The 17,492-nt window shown below is 42.7% G+C and overlaps 1 pseudogene; it reads left to right on the forward strand.

The window, feature by feature from the left end:
* The first annotated feature begins 361 nt into the window (after window positions 1-361).
* The window catches only part of LOC109868186 (NAD(P) transhydrogenase, mitochondrial-like), a 50,869-nt pseudogene continuing 33,738 nt past the window's right edge, over window positions 362-17,492 (forward strand).

Raw genomic sequence — 17,492 nt, forward strand, 5'->3', positions numbered from 1 at the left:
TAAAGATTTGGTTAAAAAATAGTGAACCAATCCTTTAATGAGATTTGAAAGTGTGATGTAGCTAATTCTCCAGATGGTGGCAGCAGCTGCATTGAGAATTTGACGCAGATTTTCTTGAGGACTGTAGATATCTTCCATTTAGTTCAAAGGGTGGGATAATAGGACAAAGCACTGTTTCTTCATTTTTTTCTCTCCAGATTCAAAGATTTACATCTCACCAGCCCAACCATTGTGTAACAAATAGTTTACTACCTGGATATCTTAAAACAATCATCGATATAGCCTAAGCTCTTGCAGTGATGCTGTAGAATGTATCAGGGACTTTCATTAAGCGCCCTCACACCCTACTGCCAGTGCCCCCATGACGTCCCCTGTGCCCCTTCTCAGAGCGGCAGCCAAAGAGCAGTTCAAGTTGCTGGGAGCTCAGACTCTGGAGTTGGACATTAAGGAGGCCGGTGACGGCCAAGGCGGCTACTCTAAGGAGATGTCCAAGGAGTTAATTGAGGCTGAAAGGAAGCTGTTTGCCAAGCAATGTCTGGAAGTAGACATCTTCCTCAGCACGGCACTCATCCCTGATATGCATAGTGACCACCAAGCACACACCTCACTACCGCTATCCCCTCCCATAGAGACAAATCTGTATCTCTTTGTCCTCTTGGACCTGCTTTACATCTTCCTCTGCACTGCTATCCTCCTAGTCTGATCTGTTTGTGTTCTGGCCTACTCCATTGTCATCGTCAAGCCATAAGGAGTTGGCAAGAGAGCAGAAAGACTGGCACCCAGTTTGTTGTCATCCCCGATTTCACCCCTTCTTTGTTCTTCCTCAATCACGTACGAAGTGCATGTACTGCTATCATCAGCTTTTATCTGTCCAATCCTCTCAGGTTCTAAGCTGTTTTAAGGCTTCATCAGCTCAGTTACCTAGTAGTAGTTAAGGTAGTGGTTAGGCCCTATCCATCTGGTTAACTCTGCCCCTCAAGGCTGAGTTGGTATTATTCCCTTCCTTAAGTGTTTAACATTATTTTTTTATTACTTCCTCATCTCTGTACCCCACACATACAGATAATTGTAACGTCCCTCAGTCAAACAGTGAATATCAAACACGGATTCAACCACAAAGTCCAGGGAGGTTTTTCAATGCCTTGCAAAGATGAGCAGCTATTGGTAGATGGGTATAAAAATGTAAAAAGCAGACATCCGTTTGAGCATGGTGAAGTTATTAATTACATTTGGATGGTGTATCAATGCAAGCAGCTACTACAAAGATGCAGGTGTCCTTCCTAACTCAGTTGCCGGAGAGGAAGGAAACCGTTCACAGATTTCACTTTGAACCAATGGTTACTTTAAAACAGTTAGAGTGTAATGGCTTTGATGGGAGAAAACTAAGGATGGATCAACGAATCTAAAAGCGAGTGACGTTTGAAACAGTATTAGCGCACACCCAGCTAACTAGCTCACCATTTCACATTGGTTACACCAGCCATTAGGCTGAGAGGCTTGAAGTCATAAACAACGCTGTGCTTGGGAAGAGCTGCTGGGAAAACGCACGAAAGTGCTGTTTGAATGAATGATTACGGGCCTGCTGCTGCTCAGTCAGACTGCTCTATCAAATCAGACTTAATTATAACATAATAACACACAGAAATACGAGCCTTTGGTCATTAATATGATCGAATCTGGAAACTATCATTTTGAAAACAAAACGTTTATTATTTCAGTGAAATACGGAACCGTTCGGTATTTTATCTAACGGGTGGCATTCCTAAGTCTAAATATTCTTGTTACATTGCACAACCTTCAATGCATGTCATATTTACGTAAAATTCTGGCAAATTAGTTCGCAATGAGCCAGGCAGCCCAAACTGTTGCATATACCCTGACTCTGCGTGCAATGAACGCTAGAGAAATGACACAATTTCACCTGGTTAATATTGCCTGCTAAACTGGATCAGTAGTTATAACTAGTGATTATGATTGATTGTTTTTTATAAGATAAGTTTAATGCTAGCTAGCAATTTACCTTGGCTTCTACTACATTTGTGTAACAGGCAGGCTCCTTGTGGAGTGCAATGGTTAGAGCGTTGGACGAGTTAACTGTGCGGTTGCAAGATTGGAACCCCTGAGCTGACAAGGTACAAATCTGTCGTTCTGCCTCTGAACAAGGCAGTTAACCCACAGTTCCTAGGCCGTCATTGAAAATAAGAATGTGTTCTTAACTGACTTGCCTAGTTAAATAAAAGGTATAAAAATACATAAAAAATTGTAAAAAATAATCAGCGCCCAAAAATACCAATTTCCGATTGTTATGAAAACTTGAAATCGGCCCTAATTAATCGGCCATTCCGATTAATCGGTCGACCTCTAAAAGCAATTCAGTTTGATGAGTGTGCTTGTAAATTCACTGGGGAGTTTCAGGATTAAAAAAATAACGGAATGGAAATCCTAGAGAAAAACCTGGTTTCCACCAGACACTGGGAGATTAATTCACCTTTCAGCAGGACAATAACCTAAAACACAAGGCTAAATCTACACCCGAGTTGCTTACCAAGAAAACAGTGAATGTTTCTGAGTGGCCTAAGTTAGTTTTGACTTAAATCTGTTTGACAATCTATGGCAAAACCTGAAAATTAGTGTCTAGCAATTATCAACAACCAATTTGACAGAGCTTGAAGAATTTTGAAAAGAATACTGGACAAATGTTGCACAATCCAGGTGTGGAAAGCTCTTAGTGACTTACCCAGAAAGACTCACAGCTGTAATCGCTGCCAAAGGTGAATCTAACATGTTTTGAATTTCTATTCTGCTTTGACATTACAGTATTTTGGTTAGAGTGTTGACTAATCAAAAGAGAACCACCGTACTCTCCCAGAAGCTTGCTGATGCGTAAAACCCACAAATTCAGACAATTTTTTTTATTTGTGGTGGGCTATCTCATTAATTGATGTCATGTATTTAGGTGAGAGGACACCTGGGGCAGTTGATTTGTGAGTTGCCTTTTCGTGCCCGCTCCCATACCCTACAATTCTGTATTTCTTTGTAACTCATTTGTGTACAGGTAGACCAGAAAAGCCACATCCCTGACTGGCAGAGGAGTGGCAAACCTGATTAGAAGCACCTGCTGCTCATCAGTTGTTCTGTACAAGTGCTGTTTTGAATTAAACAAAATTGTACCTGGAAGGCTGTAAAGCCGAAACGTCTGTGTACACAATCGCTAATGCAGTGAAAATAATAAAAAAGATGTAATAATAAAGTAAGCCTTATGTGACATATTTTAGAATGCCAAGCCATTACAACTTTGTGTGTAGATCATTGACAAAAAAAGAAGACATTTTTAATCCCACTTTGTAACATAACAAAATGTTGAAAAAGTCAAGTGGTGTGAATACTTTCTGAAGGCACTCTCTCTTTGTCATGCGTTGTTTACATTGGTAGACGGCCTTGATAAGATATGCAGCTGTAGTTGTGAATGACATTTTCCTTTCCACTGACATGGCATGTGGTGTCAAAGTCATTGATGCTGTGTAATGGTCCCATGTCTAGGACATGTATAGGGGACAGGATAACTAGTACTACAGGTTCTGTTAGGTGGGGAGCAGTGATGCAGTACTCGAGACCACATATTGAGTGTCTCTGTGTCGGATACATTTTTACTGGTTCTTGACTCGGTCTCGGACAGTGAGGACTCGTAATTTCTTCTCCAGACCAGCCAAGACCAGCGGAGTAAAAAACACGTAATTATCTGTTTCTATTCATTCAGTGCAAAAAACATAATACACTCCTTTCTTGAAATATTCATCTTATGGCCTATTGAAACCTGGGATTCCTACTTTTCTCGTAACATTACTTTAATTTACTTTCCTTGAAAAATATCCTCAAACTTTGTCTGAATTTCCTTGACTCGCTCGTAGGGAAGAGTGGGGGAAATGTTGAGGAAGTTGCAGGTTCACCATTAGTAAGGAGAGACGGGGGGGAAATTGTAACAGTATTTATATCTATTATAGACAGATTTGCGCAGTGCGGAGCCTATTGGGCCTTCTGTGTGTGACAGGCTTGTGATGCTGAAAGGACAGCAACCGTAATACCAGTGCACTCTCAACTGGTTGTCGCATGGAGCAGCTCACAGAAGAATGGCATCGATAGGAAAGACGTTTCAATGTATATCTACCAGTAAATGCTAACTGAGGCAACAATGGGTGTGCAAACCAGGTATTGAAAAGGTTTTGTATGTAGTCTTATTTGCGAAGCGCTTTTCAGCAATTTCAGTCATAATGTAGTGTTTGCATGAGCATTTCTAAAGGCTTTGCTCAAAAAACCTTCCAAGTTAAATCAATTGATTGGCAGATGCTTTTATATCAAGCGTCTGATGGCCTAGCCAAGGGATGACTTAGCTAGCTAGCTAGATTTATCTCCCCAGAGTCCACCAAAGAAAAATCCTGATTGGTTATTTTGGGGATATTTTTTTCTTCAACTGAAGAGATAAAATCGGAACATCGTTGAAAATAATAATATTATTATTTTATAAATCCTTAGCCTTTCTCTGAAGTCATAGTAAGCCCACATTGTTCCCCACTGTGTTTGGGTTAGTAATCATTTGTAGAGTGTCTCTATTTTCCCTCAACATCCATTATTTACTATTCTGAATGTCTAAAGAATCCATATGTTCTGAAATAGGGACACATAAATACTGGACTTTTTTGTATTATTATGGTGGTGATTTGACAATTACATTCATGGTCTTGTCATAGTCTTGAATTGGACTCTCATTTTTCTGGTCTTGGTCTTGTCTTTGACCCCTCGTCTACCTCCCGGTCTTGAATCGGTCTCGCTTTAGGTGGGCTCGAACACAACACAGGTGGAGTGGCTGACTCCTTTGGTCTGGTCTACACAAGCCTACCCTGGCCTGATCAGTACTGCTGTGTCATATTCTGACCAGTTCAACTTGACCTTGGAAGAGTTTCTCTGTGTCTTCATGACATCCGTTTACTTTGAAGCTAGTTTAAACTTCAGAAAGAACCCGAAAACATTGCCTAGCATAAACCGAGATCAACAAATTGCAATTTGTTTATTTGCCAGGGTTTGATTAATTGTCTTTAAATCTAGAATTTAAGACATTGTTGTACAAAATGCTGACTAAAAGTAGACAAACTGCTGTGTTGATTGAGCACCCTGCTGGCACTGCAGACAAGAAGCTTATTCAACATGGTGTTGACCTCTCTGACCATGGTGCTGTGTCCTCAGGTCGCAAGGCTCCTATCCTGATCACCAAGAACATGGTGGAGAGCATGAAGGATGGCTCTGTGGTGGTGGACCGTGCCTGGAGAACTCTCTGTACACAAGGTCAGTCAAGACAATCTATTATTATTCTCATCTTCAGTTTCATCATTTGTTTCTCTTTTGACACCGTGGTGAACCTGCTTATGTCCGTATCATTTGGATTGCCTAGACCTGGTACCGCAAGGCTACCTACTAAAATAGTGTAAATCCTTTACTCAAAGGTTGATGAGAGAAGAATCCACAATTTGTCTTTCAGTAAAATAGCTGCTTCTGTTATTTTTAGGGTGTGACCCACATAGGCTTTGCTGACCTGCCCAGCCGCCTGCCTACCCAGTCCAGCACCCTGTACTCCAACAACCTGACCGGACTCATCCGTGCAATCAGCCCTTCCACTGAGAACATCCACTATGAGGTCAAGGAGCAGTTTAACTATGGCACTATGGACCACATCATCAGAGGATCCGTTGTCATGCAGGTGATGTGAAGCAGCTGGGTTTGGTTACATCTGTTATTAGCGGCAGGAGCGGCAGGGTAGCCTAGTAGCCTAGTTGTCAAAGAGTTGGACTAGTAACCGAAAGTTTGCGAATTCGAATCCCAGAGCTGACAAGGTAGAAATCTGTCATTCTGCTCCTGAACAAGGCAGTTAACCCACTGTTCCTAGGCCGTCATTGAAAATAAGAGTTGGTTCTTAACTGATTTTCCTAGTTAAATAAAGGTAAAATAAAAATAACTTGCACAACGAGGGAAGACTGGTTAATCAGGGAATCTATGATGAATTGACTTGCTCTATCTCTGCAGTTGGCAAATGAAATGGGTCTCAATGTTTGCTTATGGAAATTGTTTTGGAAGATATTGGTAAAATGTGAATTTTGAACCCATAGGTTCCCTTTAGTTTTTGGAGGATTGTTGGTAGTTCTAACAATGTTGTCCTCTCTATCTGCTGTAGAATGGAAACAACCTCTTCCCAGCTCCTCTGCCCGATAATATCACAGTGGCAGCCCCTCCCAAACCCAAGAGCATGCAGGAGCTGGCAAAGGAGAAGGCTGCTGCCATGTCCCCCGTCAAGGCCACCCTGACCACCGCTGGCATGTACGCTGGAGGTGAGACACACCAGCACTGACTGCCTAGACACTTCATTCATTTATACTTACATTGCCTTCCAGGGTCATGTTCAGGAGGTAACAAATGGAGGAAAATGTAGTAAAATGATTTGAAGCTACCTGGACTTAATGCTCATTTTCATGTTCTGTTCCACAATTTTTGCTACGGTGTGCCCTAACGAACACCACCCGGATCTAAGTCAGTTGTTTACTTAATTATAACTTAAGGGGAATAAAATGGCTGACACAGCAGAAAGCAGAGGATCCAGAGCAACACTGCTGGCTGTCAGAATAATGGCCTCCTAAACTGAGTAAACTGAGCGATGTCATGAGTCTATGTGAGCTTGTATGGTGGTCTCCCTCTCTCTCTTTCTCTCGCTCACCCTGACCTGGGTTAACAGGACTATCGTGGGGGGTTAAAGCAGCCTGTTAGTGTTTTATTACCTTTCACATTCATTACATTGTTCTATTTTCTACTAACACTAGCAAGTCATCCGCATAGCTGACTAATGTGGGAAAGGTGAGCTGTAACCCCATTCTGAGAGCAGCATCAGCCGTGATTAGACATAAACGCTACCCTGAACTGAAATCTGTGCAGATTATTTCTATTGGTTACAGGCGGCGGCTCAGAGGTTAGTCTGTGAGAGAGAGAGAGAGAGAGAGAGAGAGAGAGAGAGAGAGAGAGAGAGAGAGAGAGAGAGAGAGAGAAAGAGAAAGAGAAAGAGAAAGAGTGAGAGAGAGAAGGCAGGCAGGCAGGCAGTAACTCTCTGCTCTGTTCTGTTCTGGAATCAGATCAAAGAGACCCAGAGAACACAGCCTTCTTCCCCAACATTCAGATAAATGAGCCACAAACTGGGTTCACACGTAAATAAACACCCTGAGATAAACAAACAGGCACATTTATCTTTATGTCCTTTCATGAGTTAGTTCGCTCTGTATCTCTGTCTCTCCTCTAGGAAGCCAAGGATGGAAGGTGCTGCTGGAACATCTTGATTTTCTGACCACCGGATCAACCATGCGAGAGGCCAGAAAGGCAAAATGGCTGAGAGCTCCTTTGAAATGAGGATTGGTCACCTAATTAGAGCTCACCCTAACCTGCCCCCCCTCCCCATCCCATAAACCACCACCAGCAGCCTCTTAGTGCCAGGAAACTAGGTATAATAAAATGTGAGATGACGAGCCCTCCCTCCCCCTGCTGTGTCTGTCTGAAGTGGTGCTGTAGCTGGTTCCCACAGACCCCTGCTCTGGTTGTGGAGACTGTAGATGGCAGGCCTGTAAACCCCGTTCACACATTCCCCCCAGCAGCTCGTTCTGGGTTGGCTGTGGTTCCTGCAATTGCTGCCTAGCTGAAATGCTAATGGAATCATATCTGTCTCTTGTCCTCACTTAAGGAAATTAGCAGACAATAGAAAGTGTCTAGTTTGCCTCACAGGCCTCATTAAATTAATGTCAACACCTCATGGGGTTTAGAGACCTGCTATTCAGTATGGACATTGGATATGCGGTGTGGTGTAGTGTTATTAAGTTATTAATTAACTCTCTCCCTCCTTTCTCCCTCTCAGGTCTTAGCACCCTTTTAGGCCTGGGCCTGGCTTCCCCCAATGCAGCCTTCACTCAGATGGTGACCACCTTCGGCCCTGGCTACCATTGTGGTGTGGTGGGTGAGCCCAGCAGTTCACTCCCCACTTTAGGCCGTCACCAACGCCCTCTCTGGTGTGTGTTTATGAAGACTAATCTTAATGAACTGGATTCAGAAGACTAAACAGAGGCACGTCATTATTTTGTAAAGTAGTATATTCAGGAATGTATATATATATATATATATATATATATATATATGAGGTAAAACTACTGAAGAAAATGCATCCAGGCCTAAGATGCATCACTTAGGATTTGGTTTCAAATGAGAATTTATCACATTTTTAAAACCCAGATGTTACTCATTTGATTTACTAATCTCTAAAAGGCATTGCTGTAACTGTGCAGAGGAGATTCCTTCACAGAACTGGCAGCTGATTCTCCCTCCACCTCCACACCTGCAGGTGCTCTCCTCTCAGTGATGAGTAGGACCTAGAGGGAACAGGAAATGATTCATGCTCCTTGTAGTCTGGGTGATTTTATAGTACTACTCTAGAGTGTGGATCCTCTTCAAGCAACTGGAAGCATAGGTCTCAGGTTCCACTCTGCGTATGCAGAAGAACATAGGCTAATGAATTATAGAAGAGGAATCTGTAATTGAATATTTATTCTGTAAATAAAAGAGAGACTGATTATTAGGCTGATACAATTGTAAATCAATGTTTGGATAGTGGCGAGAGGAAATTTGATGATTACTCAATCCTAGTTGCAAAATACATTAATTTGCCACCATTGCAAATGAATAGTTCCTGATCATTGTTGCCCTTTCCCACCTTCCACATCTACTTCATTAACAGGAAGTGTTACAGACGGGGTGTGTGTGTGTGTGTTCGCAGCATGTTGATTACTCTTGACACGGGCGGAAGTGACACGCTGGCTGTGATATCTACTGCTTTCGAGGGCGATGTGCCTCATTAAGCTTTTCCTTGTTCCTCCGGGCGGCGGTAGGGCACTGCAGTCAGGGCATGGGTCTGGGTCCAGGAACCAGGAAAGGTTTGAATGTCTTAATGAGCCCATGGTGGTCCAAAATTAAATCCTTCATGTCGCCCCAGACGCTAACTTCAGAAGAGGCATGGTGGTGGCATCCAATGGAGCAATTATCTCCCTAGACCTACTGCACAGTTCCTGTGAACCACTTTATTAGTCCACACTATACATACTGTGGCAAGAAAAAGTACAGTATGTGAACCCTTTGGAAATACCTGGATTTCTTCATAAATTGGTCATAGAATTTGATCTGATCTTCATCTAGGTCACAAAAATAGACAAACACAGTCTGCTTAAACTAATAACACACAAACAATTATACATTTTCATGTCTTTCTTGAACACACCGTGTAAACATTCCCAGTGCAGGGTGGAAAAAGTATGTGAACCCTTGGATTTAATAACTGCTTGACCCTCCATTGGCAGCAATAACCTCAACAAAATGTTTTCTATAGTTGAGGATAAAATCAAATGTATTGATATAGCCCTTCTTACATCAACTGATATCTCAAAGTGCTGTACAGAAACCCAGCCTAAAACCCCAAACAGCAAGCAATGCAGAAGCACGGTGGCTAGGAAAAACTCCCTAGAAAGGCCAGAACCTAGGTAGAAACCTAGAGAGGAACCAGGCTATGAGGGGTGGCCAGTCCCTCTTCTGGCTGTGCCGGGTGGAGAATATAGCAGAATATGGCCAAGATGTTAAAATGTTCATAGATGACCAACAGGGTCAAATAATAATAATCACAGTGGTTGTCGAGGGTACAACAGGTCAGCACCTCAGGAAAAAATGTCAGTTGGCTCTTCATAGCCGATCATTCAGAGAATCTCTACCGCTCCTGCTGTCTCTAGAGAGTTGAAAACAGCAGGTCTGGGACAGGTAGCACGTCCGGTGAACAAGTCAGGGTTTCATAGCCACAGGCAGAACAGTTGAAACCGGAGCAGCAGCACGGCCAGGTGGACTGGGGACAGCAAGGAGTCCTGAGGCATGGTCCTAGGGCTCAGGTCCTCAGAGAGAGAGGAGATAGGAGAGAAAGAGAATTAGAGAGAACATACTTAAATTCACACAGTACACCGGGTAAGACAGGAGAAATACTCCAGATATAACAGACTGACCCTAACCCCCCGACACATAAACTACTGCAGCATAAATGCTGGAGGCTGAGACAGGAGGAGTCGGGAGACACTGTGGCCCCATCCGACGATAACCCCAGACAGGGCCAAACAGGCAGGATATAACCCCACCCACTTTGCCAAAGCACAGCTCCCACACCACTAGAGGGATATCTTCAACCACCAACTTACCATCCTGAGACAAGGCCGAGTATAGCCCACAAAGATCTCCGCCACGGCACAACCCAAGGGGGGGCGCCAACCCAGACAGGAAGATCACGTCAGTGACTCAACCCACTCAAGTGACGCACCCCTCCTAGGGATGGCATGGAAGAGCACCAGTAAGCCAGTGACTCAGCCCCTGTAATAGAGTTAGAGGCAGAGAATCCAGGTGGAGATAAGGGAACCGGCCAGGCGGAGACAGCAAGGGTGGTTCGTTGCTCCAGTGCCTTTCCGTTCACCTTCACACTCCTGGGCCAGACTACACACAATCATAGGACCTACTGAAGAGTCTGCGTCTCTCACATGGGTAGGCAGACCATTCCATAAAAATGGAGCTCTATAGGGGAAAGCCCTGCCTCCAGCTGTTTGCTTAGAAATTCTTGGGACAATAAGGAGGCCTGCATCTCGTGACCAAATCGTAAAGATAGGTCCGTGCAAGTCCGTGTAAATCTTTGTAGGTTAGCAGGTAAAACCTTGTAAGATCAGCCCTTGCCTTAACAGGAAGCCAGTGTAGAGAGGTTAGCACTGGAGTAATATGATCAGATTTTTTTGTTCAAGTCAAGATTCTAGCAATCGTGTTTAGCACTACCTGAAGTTTATTTAGTGCTTTTTCCGGTTAGCTGGAAAGTAGAGCATTGCAGTAGTATAACCTAGAAGTAACAAAAGTATGGATACATTTTCATCATTCATTTTGGACAGAAAGTTTCTGATTTTTGCAATGTTACGTAGATGGAAAAAAGCTGTCCTTGATACAGTCTTGATATGTTCGTCAAAAGAGAGCTCAGGTTCCAGAGTAACGCCGAGGTCCTTCAAGGTTTTATTTGAGACGACTGTACAACCATCAAGATTAATTGTCAGATTTAATAAAATATATCTTTGTTTCTTGGGACCTAGAACAAGCATCTCTGTTTGTCCGAGTTTAAAAGTAGAACATTTGCAGCCATCCACTTCCTTATGTCTGAAACACAGGATTTCAATGAGGGCAATTTTGGGGCTTCACCATGTTTCATTGAAATGCACAGCTGTGTGTCATCCGCATAGCAGTGAAAGTTAAAACTTCTTGACGCACCCATACTGTTTCATTTTCATCAATACCCGCTGAATTGCAGTGCGACAAATTCAAATCAAATTACTAAAAATATTTAATTTTCATGAAATCACAAGTGCAATATAGCAAAACACAGCTTAGCTTGTTGTTAATCCACCTGGTGCGTCAGATTTCAATACAGCTTTTCGGCGAAAGCATAACAAGCGTTTATGTAAGAACATCTCTCTCAGTAGACAAAATATTACAAACACAGCAGCCAAGTAGATTGGTCACGAAAGTCAGAAAAGCAATAGATCAAATCGCTTACCTTTGATGATCTTCAGATGTTTGCACTCACGAGACTCCCAGTTACACACTAAATGTTCCTTTTGTTCCATAAAGATTATTTTATATCCAAAATACCTCCATTTGTTTGGCGCGTTATGTTCAGAAATCCACAGGCTCGAGCGGTCACGACATCGCAGACGAAAATTCCAAATAGTATCAGTAATGTCCATAGAAACATGTCAAACATTTTTTTTTTATAATCAATCCTCAGGTTGTTTTTAAAATATATAATCGTTAATATATCAACCGGGACTGACGCTTTATCAATAGGAGAGGGAGAGACAATGGCTGCCCCACTCTGTTGCGAAAGCAAAACTCTGCGAACACCCAGCAGAGAGAGAATAGAGTAGATGTCACGGGTCAATATTTTGATTGATGACCCTATGTGAACTCTATGTGAACCCTATGTAGTGATGACGTGTGCATGTCTTCTGGTCAGGCAAGCCTGGTTAGGTGGGGGCTATGGGGTGAGTAAGGGTCCCTTTGACAGGCCGTTAATGATTGATGACCCAAGCCTGATAGACAAGCCTGGTTAGGTGGGGGCTATGGGGTGAGTAAGGGTCCCTTTGACAGGCCGTTAATGATTGATGACCCAAGCCTGATTTATGACCCTATGTAATGATTTATGACCCTATGTCATGTAGAAGGGTGCATGCCCTGGGTTGAGTAAGTGACCATGTGTCAGGTCAACCTGTTACTGTTTCTCACGGTTTGGGTTGGTTAAGGCCCCTTATAAAGCCGCTGAACAATACCTGTTTAAGACTGTACATGATAACCCCCCTGAATATTAAACAAAAATGACACCTATGCCAATTTTAGGGATGTTATGCTCGGCTTGTCATGAACCCAGTGACCAAAGCCTTGAAGAAGTTCTGTGTGAAGCTCCAGAATGTTTTAAAGGATTTTTGGGTACGAGTGAGGGCCACATGTCTTACATATTCCACCCGGAGGATTCTACGGTAAAGATATTCACAGACCGTGGACCCAAACCCCTTTATCCTGCAAAACCTGGGAGTTTTCCCCCGGCTCTGGGGATGAGAGAATGGCTAAACATCAGGCTGGCTCTTTGTAAAATTGAACAGGTCCTAAGTGTTACAAATGTGCCAGGATATGCGTTGGAAGAACAGGTCTGCGGCCGCAGTGATCTCAAGGCTCTAAGAATTGCTTCAATGGACTATAGCCCTGACAACAAAGTGACAATTTTAGCCTGTGACCTTTATGATAAGGCTAATGCTACAAAGTCTGTCAATTCTCCGGTAGCTTCCAGAGCCCGCAAACATGTAAACTTTTTTATTCCTGTGTTTAGTTTTAAATGGGTGGATTATCCAATTTTCATAACACTTATGAATAAGCTGGACATTCTCTTCCAAAATGGGGAACAGTTAAAGCGCTGGGCGAGGCTTTCCTTGAGACAGAGTCAAGACCAAAAGGCCCGACGGCGGATCTACCCCTGGAGTGAAAACTTACCATGTGTTGATGGACATAGCAAGAGAGCCTTGCCTTTTGAGGGTGAACTCGACACGGACAATTGCGGTTGGTTGCATAAGCTCCCAGGATCTGTAAGAAAGGCATCGTAAAATACCTTAAGAATGTAACGATATAAAATGTATGTACTAAATATTTTGAATGAAATAAATGGTTTTAAAATCAGAATCTCACCACGTTATGAACTCTCGCGTTTGTTCACTCTTAGCGCAGTCTGTCCCTGAGAAAAATCTTGCGGAAAAAGCCATGTGCGCGCGCATGTGCGTGAGGGAGTTTTCTGTAGTGGCTGTGTGTGTGTGTGTGTGTGTGTGTGTGTGTGTGTGTGTGTGTGTTTCAAAAACAGAAAAAGGGGGGCGGGTTGTTTGTTAAAAAAATACCCCTGCATGCCTGGTGGGTCGTTTGAAACCAAGGTTTACACTAGCCTGCAAAACAGATGCCTACCCCCCAACAATAATATTGTGTCTTACGACTCCTAATCTTAAAGGCCTTTCATAAAACTATTTTTTTTAGGGGGGCTAAAAAGTCATTCATCCCAGCGATGTCGAGAACAACACACCCCATGCATCTAGGTGCTAGCACCCCGGAGATTTTAGAAGCTCCAAAAGGATCCTAATGTTTAGACACACCCAATACCATGTGTTTGAAATGTGTCAAATATACCATGGGCGGGGGTATAGCCCGAAAAAAACGACAAACCCCAAATGCTATGTAAAAAAATCATTCAGGGGTTTTTCTCTAGGTCGTAGGGTACAAAAGCGCTAGAAACCATGGGCAATGTTAGCAGCGTTTTAGTTCCGATGCAAACAGCACCTCCAGAAACTCCAAGAATCGTTATCGGACTGAAGCGTTAAAAAAGATAATCGGGGAAAAAAGTCTAATGGATCTATCACAAGGTGAGTTCTTGAAATAAATCTTTATTAGATTTGGTTGTTGTTGGGGAATTGTTTGAAAAGCGTGGGATGTTATAGAAATATTAAACAATCATTAGGATCAGTATGCTTACCGTATAACAAGGCAATATTAGCTAAAGTGATTATAGCTTTAATATTGTCGAATGTTTTATAGATTCTGAAGCATTCACGCAGATACTCCGAGGTATAACTGAGCTCGAATCATCCCATGGGTCTCCGAAACAAACGCCTGCCCTGAATTGTCAACGTAAGTAAGCTCCAAGAATTCCATACATAAAAATATTTATACCTTAAAAACAAAAAGTGTGGGCATCTTATATTAAAAGTTATTTTATATGTTTACAGAGGACCTAAAGCCTAGAAGGTTAAACGATGCCCTATGGAGCCTGAACGGTTTCTGCGAAGCATATGACTACGAGACAATTCTGCCCTACTCCCAGGATGTATTTACCCAAAAGCAGCGAACAGAGACTTTAAACGGCAGGTCAACTCCCCTTGGCCAGGACAACGTTGTCCCCCATATTTCTAAACACCAAAGGATAATTAGTGCTCAGATCCACAGTTCCGCTTCACCCGAACAATTCTACTTGGCCGATATTCACGAGACGTCGTTCCAAGGACTAGGTATGAATCAATTATATATTATTATTTATATATATTATTATTTTAATATTTATATTTTTTTTTTATGCCGGAATATGTTAAAACAAGGCCTAATGCTGTTTTTTTTGTTTGTTTTTTCAGGCTCCCCATCTACCGGACCTGCAGATGTTGTAATACAGGTTGAACAAACACAACAGCCCTTGGTTTCAGAGCTTCTTCAGAACAGCCCTCGTCAAAAAAGCCGAGGTATTTAATTAATGTATTGTTAATATATAGGCTTATATCTGAAATGTATTTGGCATTTTTAACATATTTTAGGGTTAATAACCTATTTGTGTATGTATTATTTTTATTTCAGACTCCTCACCGGCTTATGAACACAACGCACAAACATCGGAGGATGCCCAGACAAGCATCCCCGAGGAGGCTCCAAAGACACCAGAGAAACCTGATGATGTCAAAGATTTAAATGACATTTCTGAGGTAGACGATTTGATGTTCTGTGAAGCTGCCAACCTTCTTGAATCGGCCAATTCTGTGGGGGAAACAGCAGATTCTGAAATAGACCAAGAACGTTTTTTCAAAGCGTTTACCCTGGGTTTAAAATCACGAAAGGCTCTACTCCAGAGGCGCATGTGTATTCTACTCGAGCATCAATACAATCAGGATGTGTCATTCTGGCGTAGCGAGCTACCCCGTATGTTAAAAAACATTAGGGCTAAAACAAGCAAATACCGCCGTTAAAAAACACACATGTAAACACACACACACACACACACACATCCTTAATTAGACAGATGGCGCCCCCTATAGACCAAAGTGAGACAATTGAAACACTCTTAGCCAGGATCCCTACAGAGCTCCAAGATATAGTTAACCATATGAATGATTCGGGGGTAATTGACATAATGACAATAGATGAAAATCTATTATCCCAGATTCCCTCCGAACTCATAGACATTATTACACGTATGAATGAGTCAGGGCCTTCCGAGGAAAACATGTTAACACAGATTCCCGAAACCATCATATCTCTAATTACCCAGCTTAACGCGAGCCCTAGGTTTAATTCGGCCCCACAGACACCTCTAAGACAGCCTTTAACAACATTGTCCGAAGAGTCTGAAAGTCAATATGATGTTTTTGAACAGTTGGACAAATGTCTAGCAAATCTGGAGGGGGGCGGTCTTGAGATCAGTGTACAGAACGAGAGCGCTAGGTTTAATTCGGCACCCCAGACACCTATAAATCAGCCTTTAACACCAATGTCCGAAGAGTCTGAAACCCAATACGATGTTTTTGAACAGTTGGACAATTGCCTAGTAAATCTGGAGGGGGGAGGTCTTGATCGAAGTGTACATGTTTTGCGTCGAAATAAATTCAACAATATTGAGGTTCGCCAGTTTTTCAATTTCGCATGGGGGGGTCAGATTCGGGAATATGCTGTGTTTTACGTAATGCTTATGGACACTTTGAATGAACTGTTAGCGAGGATCAGAGATTATAGCGAACCTAGGGATCTCTTACAGTTGGAAATTTGTGGAGACAGTCTACAGAGCAAGGTATCGCTTATTTTACAGAATGGTGAAGCAGAGCTTGAACAATTTGTTAAACTGCTAGAACGCCTTGTACAGTCAAATTTAAACGTGCTAGCAGATAGGACCCTCGAACTTGTAGTACAATTAGTACGCCAACCACAAGGGGGCGGGGGTCAGAGACGAAAGCTCGAGAGTTTAATGCAGTCCGAAATCATAAGCAATAAAAGGGCCTATCTCATAAACGTTCACAATCCAGGTAATAAGCTATGTTTTGCCATAGGTTTGGCCCACTTACTCAGCCCCGGATGTACGGATCAAGCCGCGTTACATAAAGCTCTCGAGCTACAAACTGCGGTGGGTCTCGGTATACAGGATGCTGTGGCTTTCTCAGACATAGTCAAATTTGAAAACTTTCTGAACATCAAGATTGTGGTTTTGTACCACAGTAGGGCTAATGACGCTCTCCTCAAGTTCCAAAATATACCCGAACCACATCCTAAGACTATGTACTTTTATGTGCAAAATGAGCATTACTATGCCGTAACTAACATCACAGCCTTTTTAGGCGCGCCATATGTCTGTCCAGCCTGTCATACCGGCTACACACGCATGGGGGGGCACTCGTGCCGTTACAACTGTTCAGTATGTCTGGATAAACATTGCCCTATGCAGCCGCTAAACTTGACCCCCTGTGCGGATTGTCACCGCACATGTCGTTCGGCCTACTGTTACGAAAAACACAAAACTGAAACATGGCATCCCAAGGCATGTAAATCTGTAAGCAGTTGTGACATTAACAAGAAATGTCCAAAATGTCATTGCAATTACAACCTTAAAATAGATAGCCCTAAACCTCATGTTTGTGGAATTATACACTGCCCAATCTGTAAAGGTCCTTTGAAAAGCAGAGACGCGGAAGCAGTTCAAGAAGTAACACATGAGTGTTACATTCAGCCCTTGGCTGAAGATGAACATACAGAGAAATATGTGTTTTATGATTTTGAGACAACTCAGCAATCAGGGGTTCATTTGCCTATTTTTGTGTCAACCATGACTTTCAAGGGTGAAAAATGGTCGGCCGAGGGACCCGATTGTGCCCAACTCTTTCTAAAACATTTTAGAAAAGCCCAGTACAGAAACTTCACGTTTATAGCTCACAATGCTAGGGCCTATGACTCCTATCTGCTTCTGAACCCTTTGATACAGCAAGGCGTGGCACCCAGTGTCATAGCTCAAGGGAGTAAAATAT

Source organism: Oncorhynchus kisutch, linkage group LG23 (assembly GCF_002021735.2).
Source record: "Oncorhynchus kisutch isolate 150728-3 linkage group LG23, Okis_V2, whole genome shotgun sequence".
NCBI classification, from domain to species: Eukaryota; Metazoa; Chordata; class Actinopteri; order Salmoniformes; family Salmonidae; genus Oncorhynchus; species Oncorhynchus kisutch.